We start from the raw sequence: 18,216 nt of genomic DNA, 5'->3' as shown, positions 1-18,216 counted from the left end.
TTTGTTTGATTTCTCAAAATCTTGAACCCTATGTGGGGGAGGTACCAGAAGAATTGGTTAGATCTCTTCCATCTTTAAAGCAGATCTTGAATTGATGAAAATATTGAGACGTGCCAAGTCTGAATGATATCAGATTTTATTTTCGCGTTTTATGAGCTCCATTTATATTAAAAATGTTGACCCTTTGTGGGGGAGGTACCAGAAGGAGTGGACCGATATATTCCATCTTAACACAAGACCTTGGGTTAATAAAAATATTTTGATCTGTTTAATTTGAAGACATTCGAACTCTCAGACCACATTTTATAAAAATTGTAATTATTCCAAATTTTGACTTTTCAAGGTACTCGATTGAGTAGACCGACATTGTCCATTTTCGCACCTGAAATAGCACTGACGCAAATATTAGGATTTGCAAAGTAGGAGCAAAATCAGATAATCGTTTCTGTTTCTATGCAGAAAATATTTTTTTTTTTGAAATTTCGAATTTTTGTGGGGGAGGTACCAGAAAGAGTAGACCGAAATTGTCCATCTTCGAACTCGATCTTAGTTTGACAGACAGACGGACGGACATCGCTAGATCGACTCCAAATGTCCTGAAACGGATGTGGTCCAAAGAGGGTCTAAAACCGTTATTTCGACTAAGCAAGTTTTGACCGTATCAAATTATATATACCCTCTCTAGTCATATGGCTGAGGATATAAAAATTACCAATATTTGACAGTAATCCTCGAAATAGTGTCTCCAATATAAAACTATCCCTACACGTGCTTCTAAAGCTCGAAACTTTTCACTCCATATATGCATCATTTCATTCCTAGTTTTTTATATACATATCTTTTGTGAGATTTTTCTTATCCACACTTCTTTTCTTCCAGGAAAAATCAATATTTGATTAAATTCCTTAAAAAACATGCAGCAACAATTTTCCATCGTAACAACCAACCTTACCTTTCATCGTAGGTATTTTCTTCAAAATATATCCAATTTTTCTTAAATTACCCAAGGTAATTTGTTCTAGAAATATTTGCTTTTATATGTGACAATTTTCTTTATACATACATTCTTCTTTTTTTAGGATGACAAAATATCCATATTTGGCTGCAGGTGAATTTCCGTTCTTTTTTCGGATATGAAAAAAATTTGAAAGGATTATCGACACTTTTGCACACACGCTCACTCACCTTCTTACACATTCCATTTTTAGTCACTATAAGCATACCTGAAAGAAAATTGAAGAGAAGAACAAAAAAAATATTATTGACATATTTTCGTCGATATATCTACGCATATAAATATGTTATATGTTTTATTCCCATCAAGCAGCAAAACTATGTAAAAAGGTAAAGGAATAACTTTTTGAAGGAATTTTGTTATGATATTTCCCTCCAAAGTTGTATGACAAAATTTGATGGAGAAGAAATCGGGGAAAAGGGCAAATGAAAGGAGAGACGAAATGAAGGCAACATCCTCTCATAAATTGGAGAATGCTAAATTTTTGTGATATAAAAATATATGTTCATACATATTTGGAAAAAACAAGATAGTGGAGTATAGAAAGGTTAGGATAGCAGAATGCGAAATGTAAATGTATTCAGGTCTACACATGAGCGGAAAAACTAAGAGAGTGAAATATGTGCGGCAGGAGAATGAGAGACTAAATTCTCGAGACAAACCCTTGGGAAATCTACATTCATACATATCTGGAAGATGAGGATCTGAATGACCAGAGAGTGGTTAAAGAATTATACAACATGATATAAAATAAAACAAGTGATACCCTACAACACTACAATATATAATAAGCCCCCTTATGTCCAAATCCATTTTGGAAGATTATGCTTTTGAAATTATGTCACGAAGCACTGCCCACATATTACCCTAAGCATTTTGACCAGGAATATTTGCCCAATATTTACGCACTTCTACGTGCTGTTAGTTGTTGTAGACTTCTTCCTTGTCCCTAACTCTCTCCTCAGGCGTGTTCATTGGATTAAATTGTTTCATCAGGAAATTTTTTTCTATTTTTGGTTTATTTGAACCCCTAAATATTTTCCGATCATCTCCAAAAGTAATAGTGTTTTCTATATTCCAAATTTAGACTCATCTATATGATTTGCTTGTCTACGATATTTGGCTACATTCGTCAACGAAATCAGCATAAAAAAGCCAGAAGTTCGCATTTTGTGTAAGTAAGTAATGTTGGTATTTCTTCACACAAAAATAGTGGTCCATTCTACCCGCCGTCTTAAACTCTAACTTCATGCGAGATTTCGTGTCCTTTGGTTTCAATTTGTTACCTTTATAACGGATGCAAAATGAGGAACATTTTTAGTTTTGGTCCATTTCAATCCCTAAATATATTGCGGGCATCTTTGAAAACAATAGGGCTAGCACTTCTGAGCCTTACCCTACCCTTGTGAAAATTTTCGTGATGATCGGACGAGAATTGCAATCTGTATATCATAACCCCAACCTGTGTTGTAAGGTGAAAAAATATTACAAAATGTATGCTCAATATTTTAAGTCAAATGGAAAAAATCGCATGCGATAAAAATATGAAAAAATAAAAAATGTCATGAAATACAACAAAATTTATATTTACATCACTACTGGCATTTTTAAATGCGATTTTTTTAGATTTTATACTTTTATGTCAAGAGGGCATTCTGAAATCTGTCCAGTCATTCTTGAGATATAAGCATTTTAGTTAACATCCCCTTCCTTTGTATATATATATATATATATATATATATATATATATATATATATATATATATATATATATATATATATATATATATATATATATATATATATATATATATATATATATATATATATATATATATACATATATTTTACATATTTCGCTATATATATCTAATATATTTACTTTCGGCATCTACGTACCGGTCAGGATTGACCTGTTCGTCTATTTGTGATTTAGCCGGGATTAAAAATGTTCGCGGTTTAATGGAAATTTTGATTTTATTTAACACAAATGTTATGGCCTTTTTCACCCACTTACTATTATCCGATGACCATCAAAATTGGAAGGCTTCTGCCGAGCCCTAAGCTATAGCGTCATGCTAACTTCCGCTTCGATTGGTCTATAATTGCGACCTGTAGAGCAAAATATTATGCGATCATCTCCAAAAGATTGGGTTCTATTCTGGCCCTACCCCCACCTCCATTCTAAATTTCGTGAAGATCGGGCCATAATTGTGACCTGTAGAGTGATTACAAATTAACATGGACAGACGGACGGACGGACATACATAGCTAGATCGTCTCAGCTCGGCGAAATAGGAAGATCCATATATACTTTCCTACGTGGGAAACCAATATTTCGAGGTGTTACATAATTATTGGCCCAATCAAACTTGTAATACCCCCAACACATAGTGTTGTAGGGTATAATGACTCTATAACACTGCGCAACAAAAATAAAATAAATAATTACGGGGAAAATCCAGCAGATTATGAAAGTAGAGTTAAACAACTTAAAACAATCAGTCAATATTGTCGATAGATGTACACCCTCGGCCTACATCGGTTTATTAAAATAAATGTTTACTTGCGTAATGATTATTCAAGCTCTTGAATCTTTATGGAGGTGTTTCCGAAGCAGTGAGCCAAAATTGTCCTTTTTCTGTCTCACCTAAGTCAGCTTGAAAAAAAAAAATATAACAACGTGCCAGATTTAAACTATATCGACTACTTAATTCACTTTATGTGGGAAAGTGATAATTTGTGGAAATTGTAAAATATGCTTTAGGTAGCAGATATAATGGATCGAAGTCTTTAATTTTATCCAATACTGATAAAAATAACGGGATGTGCAATATTTAAAGAACAAAAATGTTCTTTATAATACGAATAATTTTAATATTTTGGGGGGAACGTACCAGAATCGAGTGGGCTGATTATTCCATATTAACATCAGATGAGAGAAATATTTAGACATACCAAGTTTCGCATGTTATGAGAGATATAGGTATTGAAGATTGTGACCATTTGTGGGAAAGACACCAGAAGGGGTGCGCCGATATCTATCATCTTCCACCCAAATCTTGCGTTAGCAAAAACATTGGGTTGTGTGAAATTTTAAGAGTATCGGATGCTTATTTGGCATTTTACGAGCGTTTTGGTATTCAAGATGTTTTGGCGTTTTTTGTGGGGAAGAAACCAGAAGGAGTAGATCGATTCACAGCAGATCTTGTGTTGAAAGAAATATTGAGATGCGCCGAGTTTGAAAATAATCGGATGCTAGTTTCGCGTTTTATGAGCTTCCCGATTATTCAAAATTTTGATCCGTTGTGGGGTAGGCACCAGAAGGAATAGATCGATATCTACAATCTTCATACCAGGTAATTTGTTAACTAAAACATTGGATATGTGAGATGTGATTTGAGGAGAAACGAATGCTTATTTCGTATTTAATGAGAGTTAAAATATGGAGTGTGCCGATAATGTCCATTTTTGCACCTGACCCAGCATTAATCTGTTATTGGGATCTTCACAATTTGAACAAAATAGGATGACTACTTTTTTTATTTATTCTAATTATTTTCTGTAAAAATCTTGACCTTTCGTGGGGGAGGTACCAAAAGGAATCTCCGATCTCGATCTAAGTTATATGGGTGAGGTTTTAACAAGTGGAAAAGCAGGTAAGTCCAATACCGTCCACTATTTGGGAGTAATTTGAAAAATATTAAAAACCCGTAGAAAAATACCGCTTAAAGACAAAATGTAAATGGGGTGAGAAACAATCGTGAGGTACCGTTATATGGGATATACACAATATTGTGGACATATTTAGGCAGAATTTCAGATAATTCCATTAAGAAATGTTGCTAAAATCATCAAAATACCGAATATCGGAAGGTACCGTTTTATGGGGCTATACGATATCGTTGACCGATATAGCCCTTCTTCGAACTTGACATGCCTTCAGACAAGTTACCTGAACAAAGTTTTAGCTTCCTATCTTAATTCGTTTTGAATCTTGCCTGGTTAAAACTGACGGACCTGGCTAAATCGTCTTAGAATTTTAAGGCGATTAAGAATATTTTTACTTTGTTAGGTCTAAAATTGTTTCGATAAATTAATACCCTCCATACTATGTATGGTGGAGAGTATGAAAAAGAAGACACGTGTATCGGAGTTTTGAAAGTTTACATAGAAAAGTAACCTAAATAGAGGGTTTAATATTCCTCGAAATCCGTGCGTTTTAGGTATATAGTGTCTTCGGAAATATTTCAGATAAAAATACGGAGAATATTTGGTTGCAAATTAAACGGAACCATAACAAATCAAAATATTCTATAAATTTGTTTGTCATAGAATTCTACTATAGTTCCTAGGAGACGTCAAGGGTCTACATTTTACCTAAACGCCAGGAATTCATAAATATTATAAACACATTTTGGAATTATAGCCGTAGCTTGTGTGATTTTGTGCAAAAATTTCCAACAAATCATCATTTTAGAAGGATGACGTCAAAGACAAAGATATTCTTCTCCACATTTTACTAATCGACTCCAATATGTATAGATATTTTTTATAATACCGAGCTTTGACAATTTGGTTTTATACCAATATTCTGTTTAATTTTACCAAACCATGATTCAATTTGTCTATAATTGTAATCTGTAAAGCGACTGCAAAATCAAGAAACAATTCCCTAAATACTTTGCTAACATCGCCAAAAAGAATTGGCTTTAGATGCCTCCGATGGATATAAAAATTTGTTACGTTCTTCTATCAAATACAGTTGTGAGGCATTGACAGGTTTCTAGAGCTCAATATAGGTCTGATAAATATACGATTTTTATACCCTACAACACTATGTGTTGGGGGTATTATAAGTTTGATTGGGCCAAAAATTATGTAACACCACGAAATATTGGTTTCCCACATAGGAAAGTATATATGGATCTTCCTAGCTCGCCAAGCTGAGTCGATCTAGCTATGTATGTCCGTCCGTCCGTCTGTCCGTCTGTCCGTCTGTCCATGTTAATTTGTAATCACTCTACAGGTCGCAATTATGGCCCGATCTTCACGAAATTTAGTATGGAGGTGGGGCTAGGGTCAGAATAGAACCCTATTTCTTTTGGAGATGATCGCCAAATGTTTAGGGGTTGAAATGGACCAAATACTGAAAAAATGTCGGATTTTGCAGTAGCTATACAGGTCGCATTTATAGACCAATCGCCGCGGAATTTCGCATGTAGCTAGAGTTTAGGGCGGGGAAGAAGCCTACCAATTTGGGTGGTCATCGGATTATATTTAGCGGGTAAAATAGACCATATCTTTTTATTGAAAAAATTCGAAATTTTTCATTAAACCGCGAACATTTTAAATCCCGGCGAAATCACAAAGCCATCACAAGGTTACTTCTGACCTTTACTTTGATGTTAACATCCAACAAACCGGATATATAGCAAAATAGGTGCGATGTATATGTCAATCAAAGAAGATATGCTTGAAAGATCTCTTATAAGTCGAGAACGGCTGAACTGATTTTGACAGTTCTCATTAATTCAGAATGGCCTCTTGGGTGGAAAGAAAAACGTCTTAAAAAATCGCATAAAAATATCTCTATAAAGATGAAAATATTGATTTTGTAAAATTTTCTCATATTTTTTCAATTTTGTCATATTTTTGGCATATTTTCATTTTGAATTAAACATTTAGTAAAATTTCTACAGCTAACAAAACTAAGTAGTTAGGATATCAGTATATCATATACAGATCGCATTTATGGCCCGATCCTTACGAAATTTTGCATGGGGATAAGATGAGGGTCAGAATAGAAGCCTACTCTTTTTGGAGATGATCGCCATATATTTAGGAGTTGAAATGGACCAAAAAAATGCAACATTGTCAGCAGGTCGTAATTATCGCCCGATCCTCGCGCACATTTGAATGGGGGTTACCGCACATTGCAAAAGCCAAGCAGTTTTGGATGGCCATCCAAAAATATTCAATGTGTGAAATAGTTTGCCAACTTTTGTAGACAAAATACGAAAATCTCCATTCCAGTGACTCTATGGAGAATTCACAAATACAGGAAAGACGCACTTCTGACTATTTCGTTAACGCTGATTTCGTGGAAGAATATAGTCAAATGTCTGTATCTCAAAAAAATCAAAAACCAATAATAAATGTTAATCTTTTGCCACTTCTGAGAGATTATAGGTCTTCGGGAAATATTGGTTCCAGATCTAGGAAGACCATTTACGTGCAACATCTACCAATAAATTTGAAATGAGCAAATTAGTTTAAGTTGCTATTATTTGAAAATTAGAGAACGGAACCTGATGGTTTTCTTTTATTATTTGTCACAATATCTTGTGGAATTCTTTCGAGTATCTCGCCTATATAAACTGTATCGTTTATTATAGTGTTGTAGGGTATTCAACGGTCGGCCCCGCTCGACTGTAGCCTTTGCTTACTTGTTATTCATTTATTTTGAATTCAAAAATTTCCAAACTTTTCACACAATCGCAAAAAAGAAGAAGAAACCCATGAAAAATATATATCCTCAACATAGTTATATAAAATTACACCATTGGCATAAATTTTTCTCATATTTTTATTGAACCACAATAAAAGGCAGAGCAAGAGAGAAAGATAGATGACGATGGTGGTAGTGATGGTCTGGGTTTGCTCAGCAATACAATAACTTGTGAAAAAGTAATGTTCATTTGGACATAAAATAACTGTAGACTTATAGACGCCCTTGTCATGTTATAGATTCTTGTTAAGGCTATCCAGCCAGCCAAACAACCATTTGTCTCCATGAATTGACATTTGTAGTCTTGGTAGTAGTTTGTTTTCAAATGCTTTGGCCACTGGCGTCTGTTTTATAAATGAAAATAAAGTAAAAAAAAAATTCTAAAAACAAACACACACACGCACACGAATATCCTCTTCCAGATATATAAATTTGTATGTCATTGGAATTGTAAGGAAATAGAAAATCACACGCTTACATGCATATATAAAATATACACATGAGACCAACACAAAGTCATTGGTCAATTTCAGGCCAAAAGCTAGATGACTAGCTAGCCAAGCCAAGCCATCAGTGTTGACCAAGTACTTTGTGTATAAATGTGTGTGTGTGTGAGTCTCTCCCAAATATTATAACGATGTGTTATGAATCCATAAATACAACGACTTATTTTACTGCATAGCATACATATATTTATGTGTGTGTGTGTCTCCTTTGCAAAGATGAAAACTAGGAAATTGAAGCATTAAGAATTATCAAGTAGTTTGTAGAATATTGATTGGAATAATGGGAACAAAAAAGATGGGGGAGAGTAGAGAGTCGTAAAAGGGGTTTTTGATAAAACCAATTTAAAGATACCATAAAAATTTGCTAAAGAATATAAAAATGGTATAATAGAACATTTGGGAAGAAATTTTTTTTTAACAATGGATTAATGAAATTGAATTTTGGGCAATAGGAGGATAACACTGGAAATATTATGATCACTTTGTAAAGTGAACAAATATTTGTAGATCCTCCTCTAGCCCCCATATAACGGTACCCTCCGATATTCGGTATTTTGAAGATGTTAGCCACATTTTTCAATGGAATTGTCGGAAAATTCACACAAGTAGTTCCTTGTGAATAGTTTACCACCTGGACCTATATAGACAATTCTATATAGGTCCACGATATCGCATATCCCCCATACAACGGTACCCCCGATATTCGGTATTTTGATAACTTTACCTATATTTTTCAACGGAATTGGCTGAAAATCCACACAAGGAGTTCCTTGTGGGTACTTTATACCTCGGCAGAGAATTATCTATATGGGTCTACAATATCGTATAGCCCCCATATAACGGTACCCCCCGGTATTCGGTACTTTGACGATTTTAGCCACATTTTTCAATGGAAGTGTCTGAAATTCCACAAAAGTAGTCCCTTGTGAGTATTCTACCCTCTGAAAAAGAGTTGTCCATAAAGGTCCACCATATAGTATATCCCCCATATAACTATACCCCCGATATTCGGTACTTTTAAGATTTTTACAGAACTTTGAATAGATTTTATTTTTTGAAAATTTTCTAACTCGTTCCAATTGGTGGAGGGTATTCAAAGTTCGGCCTGGCTGACCGAATTCAGTCTAGAAACAAGTGCATCAAATTTGATGAAAATCGGTTCAGATACAGCTCCCATATATAAACATATGTATGGGAGTTATAGCTATATCTGAACCGATTTTCACCAAATTTGATGTACTTACTTCTAGACTGAATTCGGTCGGATGTACCTTACTTCAAGGCTTTTGGACTTATATTGGCCATTTGGTGCACAATTAACACGAAATCGGTTGAGGATATATAAAAGCTATATCCAAATCTTAGCCGATCTTGGTCAAATGTGGAAGAGGTATTTCTAGGCTGTATATGATATCTGGTACCAATTACGGTTGAAGCCAAATGCACATTACGAATGTGAGGGACTTAAACAGCTATATCCCAACCCATTTTCTCATAATTCGATGTACTTGCTTCTAGACTGAATTCGGTCGTATGTGCCGAAAATCAGATCATTTGGACTGATATTGGCCATTTAGTGCACAATTAACATTGCTCGTCTTTTGTGTTTTTATACCCTACACCACAAGGTGGTCAGGGTATTATGTCTTTGTGCATTTGTTTGTAACAGGCAAAAGAAAACGAGATAGACCCATAGTTCCTTTTGATGATCTGCATAGAATCACATTCTGAGTCGATTTATGCATGTCCGTCCGTCCGTCCGTCTGTCCATGTATTCTTGTGACCAAAATGCAGGTCGCATTTATTATCCGATTGAGATGAAATTTTCCAAACAACATTTTTTTGGTACAAGGACGAACCCTATTGAAATTGGAGATAATCGGTAAAAATTTAGATATAGCTCCCATATATATCTTCGTCCGATTTACATTTTATTATGCACCAAACGTGTAATATTAGCCCGAATAATATGGATTTATGCACATACAACCGAATTAGGCCTGAAAATAAGTATGCCAAATTTGATCGAAATCGGTTCAGATATAGCTATAGTTCCCATATATATTGTTCATCCGATTTATTATTTTTGTAACCCGCAGCCGTAATATGCACTCCGTAATAACGATATTCAGGGAAATATATCAAATACAGCTCAGAAATACCTTTGCTCAATTTTATCGAAATCGGTTCAGATATAACTTCGTCCAATTTACCTTTTATTCTGCACCAAACGTCTAATATTTGCCCAAATGGGATGGAATTTGGAACATACGACCGAATTTAGTCTAGAAGGTAGTATACCAAATTTGGTGAAGATCGGTTCAGATATAGCTATAGCTTCCATGTATGATTGAATTCTTCCATTAAAACTTTTAATTGTTATGTGGAGCTCAACTAAATTAGCAAATTGGTGTAGGGTATCATTAAATCGGCCCCGCCCGACTTTAGGACTTGTTTTCTTTATATAAACTGTCTTTCATCGAAAACTACAAAATTAAATACTTAAATTTGACAAAAATTGTATTACATATACATGCAAAGCTTATGTACAATACATGCTCATAGATTTATGCAAATTCATACATACATACATACATGATCTACTTAAGGCAATATTATGTCATGGCATTTGGCCAAAATAGCAGTAAAGCGACCTATTAGTTGTAAAAATATAATCTCACATGTACATATACACATACATATAAAATAAAAACAATATATCTTTACGATAACTACAACGCACACACATACATCCACCCAGAGCCACACTCCAGCAGCAGCAAATTACGTTGGGTAGACTTACTCCACATTAGAAGCGTAACTTAAAACATTGCTGGGCTTATTCCACACACACACAAAGAGAAAACGCTAAAGGGAAAATGAGTGAATTTTCTACCAGAATATTTCACATGTTTCACATTTAATCCTCGAGTGGAGCTATTTGGCCGGTACTTTTTTTTTGCAGGAGATTTGATACCAACATACAGGACTAGATGGCTCGTAAAACCTATGGCCAAATTGGCTAAACGCCCTCCACACCCACACACCCCTGTCTCTGTCTCCTTACACAACGTCATAGAGTGTTAACGTATATTTTTAACGCGTTTAATGTTTGTTTAGCCTTAATGAGCAAACAAATTAAATTTGCACAAAATATCTAATGGATACATTTTCCGTTTTAGTTTTCCCTCTATTTTTTTTTCTCCTTAGTCGTCTTCTATTGCTTCACTTGTTCCCAATGTCAGAAATGTCTTCATTATATCATTTGTAGTTTTTGTTAGAGCTGTTTTATTACAGTAGTTGCTTTAATGAGTCCATGGATGGAAGAGTGTGTGAGTCTGAGCAATCTAGGCGAGGAATTAAATGTGAAAAGACACTGAGAACGAAAGATAGAGAGGGGAAGGAGAGTTGGAGGAGCAGAAAAACTATGATCAATATTTCATTAGTAATTATCGCTTAAATTTGTCTAACATTTACGCGAGTGTTCTTCTTGTGCTCCGTTGTAATTGATTAATGTTTTTATTTTTTTGTTTGCCTTTGCAAATGACAACAGCACATTGATTGATTACTTTTTAATAACGTCGCTCTCTTAAATTCCTAGAGAAAATTGATTTCATAGTATAATGATAATGGAAGGATAAACAAATGTTCGATAATTTTGTAAAACATTTGATGGAAAGGATACGAGCGACAGAATGGAGTCTACAAATAGCTATAGGGGGTGTAACTTTACATGACTCAAATATTGGAAAATATAGCAGGATTTGAATATCCCGAAAATGATATGCGGTATTTGTTTGAGAACAAAACAAGAGGGGATTAAAATAACGATGAAAAATACAATCGACAGAAGTGATGAAAAAATAACTTGGACAATTTTTTGAAAATTCAGAATACTTTAAATTAGATATACCCCCAGCCATATGGCTTATCAAAACAAAAATTTTAGACCCTAGGTCTTTTTGGAACAAATCCGCTTCAGGAGATTTAGAGTCCTTCTGGAAAAATAATTTTAAAAAATTGCATCCAATTTTAAGCAAACTTTGCAAATCCAAATCTGAACCGATATCGATAAAATTTGGCAACTTTATTTCTAAGCTGTATTTGATATATTTCCCTGAATATCGTGGTTACGGAGTGCATATTACGGCTGTGGGGAACAAATATAACAAATCGGATGAACAATATATGTGGTAGCTATTGTTACATCTGAACCGCTTTTCACTAAATTTGACATACTTGTTTCTAGGCTCAATTTGGTTGTAAGTGCCAAATTCCATGCCATTAGGGCGAATATTACACGTTTGGTGCACAATAAAAGGAAAATCGGACGAAGATATATGAGAGCTATATCCAAATCTGAACCGATCTCGATAACATTTAGCAAAGGTATTTCTGAGCTGTATTTGATAGATTATCCCAAATATCGTTGTTACAGAGTGCATATTACGGCTGCGGAGGACAAAAATAACAAATCGGATGAGCAATATGTATCTGAACCTATTTCGATCGAATTTAGCATATCTATTTTCAGACTTAATTTGGTCGTATGTGCAAAATGCTATTCTATTTGGGCCGATATAACACGTTTGGTGCACATTAATAAATAAATTGGACGAAAATATAAATATTGACCGATTATCTGAAATTACTATATTGTTCATCCTTGGCTCAAACAAATGACTTGTGCAAAATTTCATCGGGATCTGGTTATAACTGCGACTTGTACTTTGTTTACAAAAATACATGGACAAAGAGACGGACGGAAAGACGGACGAACGGACATGAATAAATCGACTCAGAATGAGATTCTATGCAGATCATCAAAAGGAACTATGGGTCTATCTCGTTTCCTTTTGCCTGTTACAAACAAATGCACAAATATATTATACACGGATCACCTTGTGGTGTAGGGTATAAAAACAGCTAATTTCGGCCGAGCAGAAATTTTACTACCATCCACCAGTTTGACGGATCTTGAATAATTTCAAAAAATCAGTCGGGAAATGCCGCTTTAACGAAAACCGTTATATGAGGGCTAAATGAAGACGTGGACCTGCATGAGTAATTTTTTGTCATGTGCTGTAGTACCTATACCGAAATGAAAATAGGAAATTTGAAAAAATTCCGTAGAATAATGTCGCTACTATCGTCAAATTTGAAACAATTCCGGTGAATAATGTCATCAAAATACCGGATAAAGGCTGGCGCTGTAATATGTAGGCTATACGAAGACGTGTACCTGCATAGACAATTTTTCGCCATAGGTTGATGTATTCATTACGAGCTTCAAACGTTAATTTCGAAATTTGAAACAATTCCGGTCAAAAATGTGGCTAAAATCATTACAACACCGAATATCGAGGTGTATGCGATATCGTGGACTCATACAGACAATTCTATCCAAGGGGGTAAAGTACTCAGAAAGAACTCCTTGTGTGAATTTTCAGAGAATTCCATTGAAAAATGTGACTAAAATCATCAAAATACCGAATATCGGGTGGTACCATTGTATGAGGGATATACGATATCGTGGACAATTATCTTCCAAGTGGCAAACTTCTCATAAGGAACTCCTTGTGTGGATATTTAGACTATTCCATTGAAAAGTTTAGCAACAATCTTCAAAATACCGAATATCGGGAGGTACCGTTATATGGGGGGCATACGATATCGTAGATCTATAGAGACAATTCTCTCACAGGCGGTAAAGTACCACCAAAGAACTTTTTGTGTAGAGTTTCAGACAATTCCATTGAAAAATGTGCCTAAAATAATCAGAATACCGAATATCGGTGGGTACCAATATATGGGGGCCATACGATAGCGTGGACCGAGAATCTTCGAATTTGACCTGCCTGCATATAGAAGACTAATCTGCTTCCTATCTTAATTGGTTTTGACTTTAGCGTGATTACAGCAGACTGACGGACAGGGCTAAATCGTCTTAGAAATGTAAAAAAAATATATATGATTTTAAAGAGTTACTAACGGAATGGCGAACTTAATATACCCTCCATACTATGAATGGTGGAGGGTCTAAACATTTATTGAAAATTCACAACACTTCAAATTAATTTTCTATAAATCATTGTTATCATATCTTCCTTTGCCAGATCCACCCACATTTAGCATACCTTCTTCACAATCAAAATGCCTATTCTACATATTTATTGTCCTTATATACACAACATAAACATAATTTGTATACATATATATGTGTGGTCCACAAGACAATATACAACACAATTTTTGTATTGAGCACATTGCTATTCGAATAGAAACAGCAAAAAAACACTCTCCTACAACCTTGTCCTGTCTGTCCTCCATTAATCCACTTGTGGCTGAATTAAACTTCAAAGCCGCCATCATCTTTCAAACGTCAACAGGCATCAGAGTGACGTAGCAGCAGCAAGCAAAGAACCGCATGGAGCGTGATGGAAATAAAGCTGGCTGACTATATGTTTGAGTACATCAAGTCAGCTTTTCAATGTCAAAAGAGTCGATGACTTGCCATGACGACAAAGTCAAGTTTTTGTTTTGTTTGCTGTGTTTATTTTCTCTTCTGGTTTATGTTATGCTGAGGGTACACACAAAAGTGGGGGGAATTAAACAATGTATATAGGATACTCATTGGAATGTGCCATAATATTTTTAAAATTTCAAGTACTGACAAAAATAATTTTTGATATTGATAAATATATATTTATTAAACATTTGAGACATTTACTTCAAAAATCTTGTATAAAGCAACAACCTCGAGGACAAACATTTTTTTTATTTGTTTGGTATATCAAAAATATTGATGCACATTCTCAAAAACGAGTAAAAAAAGTATCTGTCGATTTTGCCGACAAATGTATACCCTCAGCCACTGTTCGTTTATATAAACATATTTTGACTTTATGATTTTTCAAATAATACGATACCAGATAAAGTGAACCGAAATATTTCACTTCATCTAATACTGAAAACAAATATCTTCACACCACATCTTGTGTTAATCGATAAGAGTTATAAATTTTCCGAATTTTGACCCTCTGTGTGAGAGGTACATGTTGGAGTGGATTTTCTCACCTGACCTGGAACTGTTACATATATTGGGATTTTCAAAGTTTGCACAAAATCGGATGATTCTTTGGCTTTCTACAGGGAATATTTTTTTCTGTGAAAATGCTGACCTTTTGTGGGGGAGGTACCAGAAGGAATGGACCGATATTGTCTATCTCCGAACTCGATCTAAGTTTGATTATAACAATACGATGTACTAAATTTGGACCAAATCGGAAACTCTTTTCAAGAGTTTTCATGCGCCCAGCCAGACAGACAGACGAACGGACGGACGTCCATCCCTAGATCGACTATGTTTCAGGAGATTAGAAGTTGATCTAGTGATGTCCGCTCCACCGTCTGTATGTCTTGCTAGCTGGGACTGGGCCGGTTTTAAAGATCGTACATATTTGATTTTTAAACTATAACTGGGTTCCAAGTGGCGGTCTTAGCTACAATCTATAAAATCGATTGTGATTTTTCTTGAGGCAAAATATCCTTCACAACATCGGGGAATTTTAAGAATTTTTGATTGTGCTCGAACTAAAAAGACCATCGCTCGCATCTTACATTTTATGGTCGGGTTTAATCGAACAACTGAAGTGGCTATTGAGGCTAATGTTGGACATTAAACCGCTAACACTCGGCTATCGGACCTCTGTTACTCTAAAGCCTTTTAAAATACAGGTGGTGCAGGAATTTAAGGCAAACGACCTACACAACGCAGAATATTTGGTGAATGAGTCCTTGGAAATTTGACCGAAAAACCATATTTTTTCGTCCGATTTATTGGCTTGTGGCATCATTGGATTATTATTGGATGCTGCCAATCGTAATGTAAGGAGTGAATGTTGGGAACTACCATGAGATGATATCAAACTTTTATCCAGTTTGAGTTGCATGACATGTGGTTTCAAAAAGATTGTGTCACGTGTCATACATCACATGTAACAATGGGCTAATTGATAGGCGAGTTCGGTGAAAATTTTATTCACACATTCAAGATCGGTCAATTTACCACCTAGATGTTGGTTTCAGACTACTTTTTGTAGGGCTTTGTTAAAGCTCATGTATATACAGACGAGCCCACTTCAATTAAAGCATTGGAAAACAACATTAAAGCATTTGTTCAGGAGATACCGGTCGAAATGTTGGGAAGAATATGCCAAAATTGGACTAAGCGGATGGATTATTCGAGGCGCAGTAGCGGTCAATATTTGCATGTCATAATCTTTAAACATCAAATTATATGAACCGTAGGATCATGCCCTGGCTTCGTAGGTGCCTCGTTATAGATCTGTTTCTCAATTCACAATTTTATGAATTTTGAATCCAGGAACCTAAAGTATCATAATTTCTGCCGAGAACTTTTTTTATACCCTCCACCATTCTATGGAGGGAAAATTAGTTTGGTCATTCCATTTGTAGCTCCTCGAAATATTAATAATAGACCCTACAAGGTATATATATATTCTCGATCAGCGTAAGCTTCTAAGACAATCTAGCGATGTCCGTCTGTCTCTTATAATCACGCTATATTTCGAACGAATTAAGATAGAAGGCTAAAATTTTGCATACATGCATAGTTCACTAGTAGGTTAAGTTCGCAAATGGGCTATGTCGGTCCACGTTTTTGTATAGCACCCATATAACGGTACCTCTCGATATTCGGTATTTTCAAGATTTTAGCAGGTTAGCGACATTATTCACCGGAATTGATTCAAATTTGGTATTTGAAGTTCGTAAAGAGTACTACAGCCTATGACAAAAAAATCGTTAGCAGGTCCACCTCTTCGTATATCCCTCATATAACGGTACCTCCCGATATTCGATATTTTAATGATTTTAGCGACATTATTGACTGGAACTGTTTCAAATTTCGTATTTGAAGTTCGCAATGGGTACCACAGCCCGTTAGTCCCCATATAACGGTAGCTAATCGTTATTTTGATGATTTCTGCAACATCATTCACCGGAATTAATTCAAATTTGGTATTTGAAGTTCGTAATGGGTACTACAGCCTATGACAAAAATTGTTGTATGCAGACCCACGTCTTCGTCTAGTCCCCATATAACGGTAGCTCCCGATAAAAGTTATTTTGATGATTTCAGCAACATTATTCACCGGAATTGATTCAAATTTGGTATTTTAAGTTCGCAATGGGTACTACAGCCTATGAGAAAACAAATTCGTAACCTGAACCTGAACAATCCCTCATATAACGGTACCTTCCGATATTCGATATTTTAATGATTTTAGCGATATTATTCACTGGAACAGATTCGTAAAGGGTACTACAGCCTATGACAAAAAAAATAGTAAGCAGGTCCACGTCTTCGTAAATCCCTCATATAACGACACCTCCCGATATTCGATATTTTAATGATTTTATCGACATTATTCACTGGAACTGTTTCAAATTTCGCATTTGAAGTTCGTAATGGGTACTACAGCCTATGACAAAAAATTTCGTGAGCAGGTCCACGTCCTCGTGTGGTCCCCATACAACGGTTTTCTATTTAGGTGGTAGTTTTCGGAAATTTTTTAAAAAAAATTCAAGTTCCTTCCAAATGGTGGAGGATATTAAAACATCGAACTTAGCTGCTTTTTATACCCTACACCACAAGGTGGTCAGGGTATTATGTCTTTGTGCATTTGTTTGTAACAGGGAAAAGGAAACGAGATAGACCCATAGTTCCTTTTGATGATCTGCATAGAATCACACTCTGAGTCGATTTATGCATGTCCGTCCGCCTGTCCATGTATTTTTGTAAGCAAAGTACAGTTCGCAATTATTGCCCTATCCATATGAAATTTTGCACAAATCATTTGTTTGGCCCAAGGACGAGCCCTATTGAAATTGGAGATAACCGGTCAAAATTTAGCTATAGCTCCCATATATATCTTCGTCCGATTTGCCTTTTATTGTGCACCAAACGTGTAATATCAGTCCAAATAGTACGGAATTTTGCACGTACGACCAGATTGATCCTGAAAATAAGTATGCCAAATTTGATGGAAATCAGTTCAGATATAGCTATAGCTCCCATATATATTGTTCATCTGATTTATTATTTTTGTCCTCCGCAGACGTAATATGCACTCTGTAACAACAATATTTGGGGAATTATA

The 18,216-nt window shown here is 35.2% G+C and overlaps 1 long non-coding RNA gene across 1 annotated transcript in view; it reads right to left on the bottom strand.

The window, feature by feature from the left end:
- Positions 1–857: 857 nt before the first annotated feature.
- Positions 858–18,216, bottom strand: part of LOC109612211 (uncharacterized) — a 92,843-nt gene continuing 75,484 nt past the window's right edge. Inside the window, exon 3 of the long non-coding RNA XR_002194389.2 lies at positions 858–1,223. This is a non-coding gene — a long non-coding RNA (uncharacterized LOC109612211). The remainder of the gene's footprint in view (positions 1,224–18,216) is intronic.

The sequence above is a fragment of the Musca domestica genome, unplaced genomic scaffold (genome assembly GCF_030504385.1).
Source record: "Musca domestica strain aabys unplaced genomic scaffold, Musca_domestica.polishedcontigs.V.1.1 3, whole genome shotgun sequence".
Lineage (NCBI taxonomy): Eukaryota > Metazoa > Arthropoda > Insecta > Diptera > Muscidae > Musca > Musca domestica.
Note: the sequence above shows the minus strand (reverse complement) of the source record. Positions and strands in the feature narration are given on the sequence as shown.